The sequence below is a fragment of the Microtus oregoni genome, unplaced genomic scaffold (genome assembly GCF_018167655.1).
Source record: "Microtus oregoni isolate MIOR12 unplaced genomic scaffold, Mior012 000041F_ref0000270, whole genome shotgun sequence".
NCBI classification, from domain to species: domain Eukaryota; kingdom Metazoa; phylum Chordata; class Mammalia; order Rodentia; family Cricetidae; genus Microtus; species Microtus oregoni.
The window spans coordinates 13,056,574-13,070,521 of NW_024543208.1; the positions used below are offsets into that span (position 1 = coordinate 13,056,574).

The 13,948-nt window shown below is 39.7% G+C and overlaps 1 protein-coding gene across 4 annotated transcripts in view; it reads left to right on the forward strand.

The window, feature by feature from the left end:
* The window catches only part of Astn2 (astrotactin 2), a 998,237-nt gene that overhangs the window by 585,853 nt on the left and 398,436 nt on the right, over nucleotides 1-13,948 (forward strand). The window lies entirely within an intron of this gene.

A 13,948-nucleotide genomic window follows, 5' to 3' on the forward strand; every position in this document is an offset into this window, starting at 1 on the left:
GAGAGATATAAGCTCCTTCATTTCCTCAGGTGTGATCATGCCCCTCGGTGCTTATGCTTGTACCTTATCTTTGACATGGACAGTGGACAGCTGAAAGCAGCTGACAATCTTTCTGAGGAGCCATAAAATATTATGGACAACTGAAACTGGAAAGACTCTTGAGATCACCCCATTAAGATAGTGGCAGACACAGAGCGGAGGGAGACAGAGCTGGACTTAGATCCTGCACTTGTCACCCCAGGCTGGAGCTTTCGCTTCTGGGTAATGTAGGCTCATCTGCTGTCTAATGGGGGCTCTGCTCTCTGGCTGTTACCCCAGGCTCTACAAACCTTTCCACCTCCCAGCAGCCTGGAGCAATTACAGCTGGGGGAGGAGCTGGCTTTCTAAGCAAGTCCTCCAGAAAAAATGAGGCCTCCCACCACTGATGCTGCCATAATGAGCTCCTCTCTGGGAAGAGAGTCCTGGGGAGCAGTCTGTAACTCCATGTGGGTATTTCATAAATAAATAATTCCCAAGATTCAGTATTTGTCACTGAACGTTGTTTGCTGTCTTTTCTTTTTTAAAAAATTATGGTGGGAGTTTCAAAGAGAGGGAGAGAGAGAGAGGGAGGGGAGGAAGAGAATTTCCATTACTGAGTAGTAAGAGCAAGTACAGGGAAGAAGAAAGATGGCCTTGGGCATGAGGTGCACACCACTGTCACTGTGAATGGTGGCAGTGGGAAAGACATCATAGGACACTTCTAAGGAAGCCCTTGTGGCTTATGACTATCAGGCCACAGGCTGAGTTGACTGTGGATGTCATACTCTTCAGGGAAACCTTCCCCTGGCTGCGACCCCTTCACTCTACATGAGATCCAGATCTCTCCCATATGCTCCTCTGGTGTGCAGTGTTTCAGAGCATCCACCATAGTTCATAATTCCATCCTTAGATGCGTAATGGAGACACAGGCATGGAGAGAGATACGCAGACACAGTGGTAGGAAGTACCCAAGCATAAGCCTACGCTTAGGAACAGACGTGCCTATTACTACAGAGACAGGTGCCTATCCAGGGTCTGTCCCATTTAACAAACCTCAAACCACAGCTGCCTGGCTCTTTGGTGTACATTTCAACTCCAGCCCACATGGTAAATGTGGGTAAATATTTATCTAGGGAACAAATACATTCTGAAACATGTTGGCTATCTGTGAAGATCCCCATTTGAGCCTGGTTATGATGAGGACTTTAATAGCTTTTAACTCATTGAGTTCTGACCCACAGCCCTGTGAGTTGAATGCCTTTGTCTGTTTTACAGATGAGCAATTGGTATCATCATCCTTTTCCTTGTGTTCCCAAGGCCACATAGCTAATCAGCCTTGCCCATGTTCCACTCTGATCTTTTTTGCTATGTCCTTATATAGAAAGCAGCTGCAGCATGCTCTGTATACCAGGAATGTGAGCAAGGAGTCTCTTAGTATGCAGGAAGTTGCAAGCTACTCAAAGACACAAGATGCTCACAGGAAGCTATGAGACCCCTCTGCTCAGCAATCCATTCTCTCCACCTAAATTAGTGCAAATTATAATTGCTAGAGGAAGAGTAACATGAAGTGTCATCTTTACACCACTCCCAGAATCACTGGATAAGAAAGAATCATAAAGACGAAACCAAGACACCAAGGATGCTGGAGTCAGACACACTCACATGATGAGCCTAGCTCCGTTGTCTGGGTTCTCTGCTAATCTCCTCAGATCTGCAAGAGGCAAAGACTACTTGTGTGGACATATGCTTTTTATGTAAGAGTAAAACGGGCTAGTAAGAGCACTCTATGGTACTAAAGCGAGAACTGAATGAGGTAGCTCATGTGAAATCAAAGTGCTCCTAGATTCCCGAAAGATGCCAGCCTCATTGTTATACGGTATGCTGTGAAACATTCTCTCCCACCAAGGGTGATTCACCTCCACAGCAGTCCCAGCAAATTCCTCTCTGTCTTAGTTACTTGTTGCATTGCTATGAAGAGACACAATGACCAGGGAAACTCAAAAAAAAAAAGCATTTAATTGGGACTTGCTTACAGTTTCAGAGGGTGCACACATAACCATGATGGTGTGGCGCATGGTGGCACATAGGCAGTCATGATACTGAAGCAGTAACTGGAGAGCTTATATCTTTTTTAATTAATTAAAACCTTATATTTACTTTAATCTTGATCACATTTGCCCTCCCTCCTCACCTCCTGCCCCCACATCCCCTCCACCTCTCATCTACTTCTCCTCTATCTCTGTTCAGAAAGATGCAGGGCTCCCATGGGTGTCAACAAAGCACAGCACTTCAAGTTGAGGCAGGTCTAAGCTCCACGCCCTTCATCAAGGCTGGGCGAGGCAACCCAGCATGGGAAACCAGTTCCCAAAAGCTAGCTTAACCACCAGGTTAAGGTCCTGATCCTGCTTCTAGGAGCCCCCAAAACAGATCAAGCTACACAGCTGTCATACACATTCAGAGAGCTTAGGTAGGTCCCATTGCAGCTGTAGGTCCAGAATCCATTAGCTCCCATGAGCTCAGGTCACCTGTCTCTGTGGGTACCCCCTGGCTGGTATCCCCTCCTCTCTCTCTTCAGCAGGACTCCCAGACCTTGGCCCAGTGCTTGGCTGTGAATCTCTGCATCTGTATTAATTACTAAATGAAAGCTTTCTAATGACAACCAGAGTAATCACCAATCTGATTACAGGAGATGGCTAGTTACGGTACCCTTTTTGTTATAGCTAAGAATCTTAGCTGGGGTCATCCTTGTGGGTTCCTGGGAATTTCATGGCACCAGGTTTCTCCCTAACCCCAAAATGGCACTCTCTATCAAGATATCTCCATTATGTTCTTCATTCATCCTGCCCCCAACCTGCCCAGCCCAAACCCTCCCACCCCCATCCTTCCCCTGCTCCAAGTTTGCACGGGAAATCTCTTCTATTTCCCCTTCCCAGAGAAATCTATGCACCTCTCTTTGTGCCCTCCTTGTTACCTAGCCTCTCTGGAGCTGTGGATTATAACCTAGTTACCCTTTACTTTCCCTTATGCCTAATATTCACTTATGAGTAAGTAAATACCATGATTGTCTGTCAGGGTCTGTGTTACCTCAGGATGATTTTTTTCCTATTCTATCCATTTGCCTTCAAATTTCATGAAGTCATTATTTTTTTATAACTTAGTAATACACCATTATGTAAATATACCACATTTTCTTTATCCAATTTTCATTGAAGGGCATCTAGGTTATTTCCAGGTTCTGTCTATTATGAATAACACTGCTATGAACATAGTTAAGTAGATGTCCTTGTGATAGAATTGAGCATCCTTTGGGTATATATCCAAGATTGGTATAGCTGCGTCTTGAGGTATATTGATTCCTAATTTTCAGAGAAACTGTTATATTGATTTCCAAAGTGTCTATAAAAGTTTGCACTCCCACCAACAGTGGAGAAGTTTTCCCCTTATTCCACATCCTCTCCAACATAAGCTGCCATTAGTGTTTTTTTTTTATCTTAACCATTCTGACAGGCATAAGATGGCATCTCAGAGCTGTTTTCATTTGCATTCCCCTGTTATTAGACACATCTTTAATTGTATCTTAGCCATTCGCGATTCTTCTGTTGAGAATTCACTGTTTAGATCCACACCCTATTTTTAATTGTATTTTTTGGTGTTTTGATGTCTAGTTTCTTGAGTTCTTCATTGATTTTGGAAGCCCTCTGTCAGATGTGGAGTATAACCCACAAGCAGAGAAAGAGAGAGAGACAGACAGACAGGAGAGAGAGAAAGAGAGAGCCTTACATGGGCATTTGAACCCCCAACTACCCACTCCCATGAGACTTACCTCCTTACAACTTCTAATCCTTCCCCAAACAGTTCTACCAACTAGGAAGCAAGCTTGCAATTCTGTGAGCCTTTGAGGGTCATTCTCATTTAAACCACCACACTATCCCTTCTCAGACTGTGTGCATTATCTTTGTTGCTTTTCCAACAAGCTAATCCTCAAGATGATGTCTCAGTCTCTTTTGTAAAGTGGGATGATTTATAATTTGCATGATTGTGTTTGGGATAGAGTACCTGGGTGGACACTCATAGTGCTGAAATTATTGTGTCTTCCATTGTGAATGCAAACAGTTATTATTACCAAGTGCTTGTCATAGTTGATGTTGCTATATTTTTTTTACAAACTGTTCACCATCATCCTTACCCTAAATAAGCTTTAGAAGTGCTGCAAGAATCCTTTCGTGAAGCCCACAGCTCCTACAATAAAGGCCAGGACTCATCAGTGCCTGACACAGACCCCCATAGCTTGCCTGCAGTCCCTGCTTTCTTGACAATCTAGTCTTTTTGCATCTCATGAGCATCCCCCTATCAGAGGATCCACCCTCTTCAACTCCAGGCCTAGTGTTGTTCATTTTGGTGCAACTCCATTTTCCGCTCCATCCTTATTTTTTTTTAATGGATTGCTACCCATCCTTGGTTTCTTGGGTTCAATATTGCTTCGTAGTTTTGCTGCCTCTAGTACATGCTATATCACATCCAGGAAACAGCCCAGTTCCCAGAATAAGTCAGATACCCAGGGAACACTTAACGTGGATAAATGGATCACGTGATTACAGGCACTCCCTATTTCTTGCATGGGCTCCTCACACTTTTAAGGCATGATTTTTACAGTGTCTATCATACTATGCATTACCAGCTGTTGATATTTACCCTATACTTGGCATTACCGAGTAGTTCAGACTCATTACTGAGATTCTTTTCCATGCATGCAAACTCAATTATCTGGATATTAGTAAGCCCATCTTTAATAAGAACCTGGAAGCTTGAAGTTAAGAGTCATGTTTTTTTTTAAAAAAAAAATGAGAAACAGAAACAAAATGGTGAGAAACTGTATATATATAGATACAGTTTCTCACCATTTTGTATTCTGCTGCAGGGCAGTCTGAGATTCCTAGATTCCAGATGAAGCTTTTAAGACACAGTCTGAGACTTCAGCAAGGGGTACTGAGAAAGAAAGGTGGGAGGAAAACTTGACTGCTCTTAAGTAGCTGTTGCATCTTGTTCCTTCACTGTAGCTCAGAAAGCAAAGTTTCAGAGATTGATTAGTGTGCGCCAGTGGGGGCATTGAGTCATACATTCACACTTCTCTGAGTGGCACAGACCTTTCCTGGCGTCTCTTAACGCCAGCCTGTAATATCTGTTCTCAACTGCCCTGCCTAATGCTCACTCTGTGTGATGCAGAGGCTGAGGAGGCTAATGGCATCTGCCCAGTCAGGCTGGAGACTCGCCAAACCTGCTGGGGTCTGACTGACTCTGTTGTGAAGACAGAGTTTTCCAGTGGGAAAAGGAGCCGAGTTAGGTTGTGAGGGCTACAAACACACTTGGAAATATGTAGACAATGTCTACACTTTTGCAAAGAAATCAAATTACAGAGAAGTTAAATAAAATCTAGAATCATTCTTAACCTAGTGCGTCCCATGCAGTAAGTACTCAAATATTTATTGAGTGAATGAACATTGAGTGTGTTTTCAAGTTTGGAAAACACATTTGTATATATCAAGTTATTGTATTTTTATTACAGTCTAGAGTTAAAAGCAAAACAGACATAGCTCCCATTTTATAGATAAGAAAACAGGTTCAGAAGAAACTTCACATAGAAGAAAGAATGTGACTGTTGGAAGCAGGCAGCACTGAATTCAAGGTTTTTGTGCCCTCAATCTAACAGGATGATATTGTAGCTCCTTCTTCTGCTGTAACAAAACATATAGGCTGGTTAGTTTGTAAAGAACAGAAATCTATTTCTCATAATCCCAGAGCTTGGAGGTCCATGATTAAAGTACCAACAGGGTCATTGTCTGGTGAGATTCTGGTCTTTGCTCCTAAGATGGCATCTTGAAGACTGTGTCCTCTGAAAGGGTGAGAAGTTACAACTCCATTTAACATGTGGCGGGGGCAGTCAAAGGCCTTGAGTCTCCGATATAAGGTGTCTGATTCTCCTTGCCTGATCTCCACCCTCTATCACCGTCACCCCCTGAAGGCCCTATGTATAAATTATGTTGTGTTATTAAATTTCAGCATGAATTTTAGATGCACTACAAACTTTCACATCTTAGAAGTTAGCAATTTATTTTTATTAGTTTTTTGTTTTGTTTTTATGTTTTTTGAGACAGGGTTTCTCTGTGTAGCTTTGGAGCCTGTCCCTACACTAGCTCTTGTAGACCAGGCTGGCCTAGAACTCACAGAGATCCACCTCCCTCTGCCTCCTAATTGCTGGAATTAAAGGTGTGTGCCACCACTGCCTCGAGCAATGTCCTTTAAAGAAGTGGGAATTACACGCAGACACAAGGAAGAAAGCCTTGCAATTCTCCTGTTACAAGATATTGGTAGATATCAGATTGTGAAGTTCCAAGCCGTGAAAAGGAGAGCTGGGAGTGGTCAGGAGGCCTCAGGAGTTATGAACAAACAAAGAAGGATTACCCCCATATGATGCTGAAGGACCATGGCTCTGTCAATACCTCCATCCCCTGTGACTTAAAATCTCCACACCTGGGAGAGAATGGGTCCAGTTTACCCAATTTGTCGTATTTGATTTGCAGCTCCAGTGAAGAAACACAGTGCTTAGACCTTTCATTCCTGTGCTGGTTGATAGTACTGCAGACCACACACCAAGGGGCCAGAAAACAGTGTGGGAATTGCATAAAGAACAAACAGGCTTTTCCCATCCATCTTCCTTTAAGCCATAGAGGAACTGGACACTGATGTTTACTGCTTTAACTGCTATGGGATCTCTAATCTGCCATCAACAACAATTTTTTGATGTTTAACTGTGGCATGGAAAAACTCCAGTGAATATGTGTGCACAGCGTTCCCCTGCCTGAGTGATCAGGAAAAGTGACAAACCTCACCTAAAATCTACTCCCTGCGGCTGCCCAATGGAAGGAAAAAATCTGTAGCTGACAGGGCTATTGGAAAATTACAAGGAACTGCACAGGAAGGGAAGCGACTTAGAATGTGCCCCAAATCATGAATTGGCAAGACGGTGGTGATTTTTTTCAAGGACTGGATTCCCATGCAGGTCTTCTGGTACCCTTATCCTACGCCTATCAGTGCACTTGCCTCTGTCTCTGGGGCACTCATCGAATGCTACTGGAGCAGCTCAGAAATACAGCAGACCCTGAGCCTAGACTCAGGCCAGCATGATGGATTGAGTCCTCAGCTTTAGGGAGAAAAGGCAATGTGGTATCTGCCCTGGACTCCTTTTCTCTGTATGCTTAGCTGCTTCATTTCCTGTCTGGACATAATTGCTTCTCTTGGCTTAGCAAGAGCCGTGTGTCAGGCCTTTGTGTTCTAGATAGTGCTCTGCATGTCTAACTGATGTTCATGCAGAATGGATCTTTTTAAGAGCTAGCAGTCTGCTCATCGGTAGTCTCCAGGTCCCACAGAAAGGTGGCCTCTTTTGCTTACCTTTTTTGCTCCTCTTTGTTTTTTTCCCCCTCTGTCAGTCTTTTATTTTCCACACTGTCTTTCACTTACCTCTCTGTCTTTCTGAATCTTTCTCATCTTTTCTTTATCCCTGCCTCTTCTCTTTCTAAGTATTTTCTTAGTCCTTTATTTCTCTTTCTCATATTCTATCTCTATTTTTATCTCTGCCTTCATATACTTCTTCTGTCCCCATTTGACTGGCATTTAATCTCTGATGAATGCCTCCCTGTGAATGTATTGCCATCCCTGCTGGGCTGCCTGCCTATCTCTCAGTCTCCCTATCTATTTTCTACTTCTCTTTACTCATTTTGCTCTAAGACACTGTGTATCGGTGCCTCAGTTTCTCTCTTTCCCTAGCCATTTCTCTATGCCTGTATCCTTTCTTGTTCTCATTTTTTCAAATCTCCTTTCTTCTGCTTATATCTCCTATTTGCCCTTGCCTTTTCTAATACCTCTGGTTGTGTCGGCATTTTAAAACTTTGTATCTTCCCAATATCTTCACCTCTTTCCATGTATCAAACATGACAAGTTTTCTAAGAACTTCATTTTATAACTGTTAAATCCCCCTCCCGATACTTGTCACCTATGTCCATCCTAAGTTAGGGTTAGTCACACAAGTTTGCTTATGTTATTTGCACTGTCTCTTTCTATAGAACAACAAAAAGGACCTGGAATGGGAAAAAAGGTTGGACCATGGAGCAGCATGTACTACTTGGATAGAATCTTTACAAAAGTACAGGTTTTGTGGAGCCTGAATCTGTTTTCTGGTGTTTTCTTTGTTTCATTTGAAAACACCTAGCCCATATTCCTCTAGGCTCTGTTTGGGGAACTATATATGAATGAACAAATCCTAAACCATTTTTTTCCAAAAAGCATACAGTCTCCCTAGTAGACAATGGAACTGGTAATGACAATTAATTATATCATAGATTTAAGCAGTGTACTCGCAACATAAAGGAATTCCATGTAGTGAGAAGAGAAGGCTCTATCAATAAGATAACAAATAGGTTTAGCCGTAAGGACTTGTCCAGGGCCATTGCTGTATCCCAGGACATAGATCAGGGTCTAGTGCATATTAACTTGCCAGTTAATAAGCATGTAAAATATATGTATACATGTATGTATATATGAGTGAACGAATTAATGTATGAATTTAATCAGTTTCAAGGTATCTTGACATTTAATCAGGAAAAGAATTTGGAAATGTGTATCTCAGAAGGAAAATGTGATTAAACATTCTGAGAGATGTGTTAGGATGCAGGTTGTGAGATGATGCTCAAAATTGCAGATTTTACAGCATTTTGAACTTTAGATTTTTGGATTGGGTGCTGAATAAGCTAAGTCTATGCTGTCTACACTGCTCCCTACTCTTAAGTAGACAATACTTCTGGTTCCAAGCATTTTGGGACCACTCACTCTGCACATACTGATCTATCTTCTGTATTCTGGGCTGACTGTTCATCCTCCAGAGGGAGCATAGGTGGTTGATGCCTTGAATCTTTCTTGTCCCATCAGCCAAAGGGAAATGCCTTGCCCAATAGTACCCACTTTCTCAATTCCATTTTACACTCCTTGCAATGGTCAGAGGATGTAGAAATGCAGAGGCCCAGATCTCTTATTATCATCTGGGATGTCAATAAAGATCCTCTCCCACTCCTGAGCTCCCCATGAGATTAGCTGAGCCTTTACTGTGGTTCTTTTACCAAATCCTGACTTGTTCTCTTTGTGCAGATGCATCTACTAAGAGGGGTCTACAATCATCCCCCTGTGTATAACTGCATTCCAGAATCTGTTTTTATGACAGCTGACTTAAAATTCATTTTTCAAATAGCGAGAAGCAGGAAAAAAAGCAGTAGAAAATATGAGGATAGGGTAAAATGGTTGAATAGTGTATTACTTAGGGTTCTCTAAAGGAACAGAACTAATCAAATGAATGTATTATTAAATATATTTATATTAATAAATATACATTTCATAAAATACCAATAGAAACTTTTGCTTGTTTTTGCCAATTTTATATATATATGCGTGTGTGTATATGTATGTATGTATGTATATGTGCATATATAAACATTCAGCAAAAAGATTATGAAGAGCCATTGGGGCCAAGGAAGCATATATATATACATATATATGCATAAACATGAATATATATGTATATTTGATTTATTAAAATGTCTTACAGTCTGTAGTCCAGGTAGTCCAAAAATGGCTGTCTACAAAAGGGAGGTCCAAGAATCCTGTAGTTGTTCATTCCATGATGCTGGATGTCTCAACTGATCTTCAATATATATAAGAATCTTGAATAAATAGACTCTAATATCAGTGAAGGAGTGGACTTGCCTGAGAGAGCTAGAGAGAGCGTGCAAATAAAAAAGCTTTCTTCTTCCATGTCCTCTATTCAAGTTGCCAACAAAAGGTGTGGCCCAGTTTATAAGTCGGTATTCCCACTTCAAATAACTTAATTGAAAAAAAAGTCCCTCACAGGTGTACCCAGAGGTTTGGGTGTTAATTAATTCCAGATGTACTCAAGGTGATAACTAAAAAAAGCCGTCACAAATAGGTATCCAGAAAAGGAATTATGAAGACCCGTGAGGGACAAGAAAAGAATTCTAGGTACCTTGTGGAAGGACTGAGGAGTTACTGAACAAAAGAATATCTAATAAGAACTAGAGCCTGCCAAGTTCAGTGCCAATCAATATAAATACCAGACAGAAAAGAGTAAGATTAGAAAAATAAATTGAGTTTGGAAATTCAACCTGGAACTCCAGGCTTGAACAGAGAAGGACTGGGACTCATCATTGCTAGTATCTGTCACCAGCTCTTTCTGCTATTATGATTTCTTTTCTCCATTCTGGGATCTCTGAACCACATCTCAATGAAAGAAGACACTGCCTTTCCCCACCAACAGCAAGGGCTTCTTAGTAATCATTGCATGTGTAGTAATCATTGTAGTAGTGTTTTCTCGCTGGGACCACCAGCCTTAAGTAATGACATGGAAATGATTTATTAATTATGAAAGCTTAGCCTTAGCTTATGCTTGTTCCTAACTAGTTTTCATAACTTAAATTAACCCATGTTTTAAAATCTATGTTCTTCCACATAACTTGTTACCTCCTCTCTGTACCTCATCATCCTTCTTCCTTCACTTCTGGCTAGTGACCCTGCCATTGTTCTTCTCAGAGTTCTCTCTCTTCCAGGAAGTCCTGCTTATGCTCCCCTGCCTAGCTATTGGCTATTCAGGTTTTTATTATACCAATGACAGCAATACACATTCACACAGTAAACAAGTATCCCACAGCATTTCCCTCTTTTGTCTAAATAAAAAGGAAAGTTTTAAATCTAACATAGTAAAACTATATACAATTAGAACAATTATCAGGTAAGAATTAAACTCACAATGTCCAGTCCATTAGAATTTGGTATATTCGGAGAAAATATTCTATTTCTATTTTACATTGAGGAATATGAAGTTTTTACCTAAACTAAATTTTTATTGTATTCTGTATTACCATCCTAAAAATATTTTTTCAGACCTCAAAATGCTTTCTTAGATAAACAACTTAAACTTTAATATCTTTCAACATTTATAAACTTTATGTCTCTTTTTAAAATTTCTTTGGTAATATCTAGTGTTCAACCACCATCAGAGACCCAGGAAGGATAAAATATTATCTGAGTAAACAGGAAGCACACAGCAAACAACTTCCAAAACTATAGAAAGGATAAAGACATCCAGCTGGCTGTACAGTCACCCAAGGTTCCTCTGCAACATTTGGGGCATCCACCTTTAACCTACAGGCCTAGAAAATATGATAGAATTTTCTGTGAAGGAAGAATTTTGAAAGAATCTCCTATCTTGTCTTGGCAAAGTTTGGCAGTCATTTATTTTGTTTCCTGATTGTCCAATTTGAACAGCATACTGTTAGCACTCAAAGCAAAGGCAGTTTCTTACCCAGTGCCTAGCTTTGAACAATGAAAGCATACTCCATATGGAGGTTGTTTAATGCCCGTCATCTTTTCTTTGAGTCAAATAGATGCTGCCAGGAAGAGGCATGTCTTACTGTTATGAAAAGTCTTATGTTATTAAAAACTCTTAAATATCATATTCTGTATGTCTCTGAAGTATTTGAAGACCATCTGTCTATGTAAAATATATCTATGTTTGACTATGAAGACATACCTAACATGACCACAAGTCTGATTTTTAGATGACTAACAACTAACTGGCGTTGCTTTATTGTCATAAATAGTTTGTAACAATAAGTTTCAAGGATTAAAAATTTACATTACACTTTTAAATGAGCTGTATACCTTAAACAAAAGTAGAACATGTATACAATATATCAAAAATAATTTTAAATTTGTATCAATATATAAAAATTTATACATCTGTAAAATATTTGAGACCTGTAGTTACTTTTTTAGTTAGAAAGGAGATTCATTATCTACCCTTTTATTGCATCATTTCAAATGCCCCACTTTTCTCTTTGGAATGTGGTTCCTGAGTCTAATTCCCTTTTATAGTTTCCTTCATGACCATGACCAATAATACCTTGCAATCAACCCCCCTAAACAATGACAAACATCCATGAAATGACCATAAACCACCCACTGCACTTCTTGACAATGTGAGTGTTGTATTCTCTAGATTGTTTTTTGTTATCTGTGGGTGGTTGCACTTTTAGGGGTTCCTGACAAAATTGGGATAATGATTAAGTTCTGGGAGGGTTAGCTGAATTTTTTTGTTTAATCTCTGTGTGATGGGGAAGTGTAGAGTTTTTCTAAAGTCATGGCTGTAATAGTCTGTGAGGCCAGACCATCATATCTAGCAGCCTTGAAATTTTTCCAGATGCAGGATTTTGTAGAAATGGCAACAGAGGCTGGGCTATTTGTCTTTATTGGTGTTTGTTCCTTTTTTCTCTTTTTACTTTTGAAAACATATAAATTTTAAAGGTCTCTCTCTCTCTCTCTCTCTCTCTCACACACACACACATCTGTTTTAGCACAAGTATGTAGTGTGCAGTGTGAACAAGTCAGTTAAAATGACTTTTTTTGTTCTGTTTGGGCAGGTAAAAGGCATTTGTCAACTTTATAAGTCTGTTTGGACCAAACTGTAAAATAAATATCGACATATGTGTGTGATGGCATGTCATGAGGACTCTGTAGTCGAGAAGGTTTATCATCCAGTCTCAGAGTTGTTTCCATGTCAAGGGATCAGCATACATGTTACCTGTCTTTTATTCTTTCTTGGCTTTTTTTCTCATATCGTTAAGTAATATGGAATCTTGATTAATTTTGATGGAAACCATAGCTTTTGTTACCTGTAAAAACAAAAGAACAACATCTCTCCCAATGCAACTCATTTCCCAACTTACATTTTGAAGCCAGGACATCTCTAAAGTACATAGACTTTTATTGGTGTTTGTTCCTTTTTTCTCTTTTTACTTTTGAAAACATATAAATTTTAAAGGTCTCTCTCTCTCTCTCTCTCTCTCTCTCTCTCACACACACACACACACACACACACATATCAATACATAGACTGATTTAATTCAACAGTCCCTTCCACAATCCAATATCTCTCAAAAGCTGTCATTCTCTGTTCATTAACCACATAAAAATGAAAAATACACAAAGATTCTGGATTATGTATACTATTGTGTTTTCTTTGAATATTTTGACTGTTTATAAGCTAATTGCAGAGAAACATTTGATTGTGAGGGCTGCTAAGCTAAACCAACCTAAAGGTATCTTGACTTCAAAATTTGCATCTATGTTGCTTTGGAAAAGAAGTTCTGTTCTTGTTTCCAAAGATGAGAAGCTCTGGATTCCTTCTAAGCTAATATGGTTTGATCGGTAAGACCCTCTGAGAGGTCACAGATGTGACTGATAACTTAGATGATTGGTCCAACATACAGAACAACTTCAAATAAAATGGCTGAGACTATGCAGCCTCACAGACTACTACAGCCAACATTTAACCATAACTCTAAATTTTCTCAAGATCCCATAAGATCACTAACATCCCAAATCAGCAGGAAGTAGCAGATAAAACTATTCCCAAATTCCCCAAATATTGATTTTAAATGTTTGTTTTCATTTAAAGAGGGTAGGTTATAAATGGTAAATGGTCATAGTCAATCTCCTTCTAAAGAAAAAAGGGGGATATAGTATAGAAATGGTGAAAAATGCAATTATTAAATCTACTTTAATCCAAAAAACAATTGTTAATCTCAAAATGTTTCTTATTGGTGTAGATTTTGGTATACTGATACAAGTTTGAGATCAATTTTGTTATACCATACATATATTTTTACTCTTGTTTAAGGTATTATATTTATTCAGCTCATTTAAAAATGTAATGCATAGTCAAGCATGCAAATTAATAGTTTTCTATAATACAGTCAAGCTTACAGTCATGTTAGTTATGTTTTCTAGATATGCAAAGATATATTTCAGATGG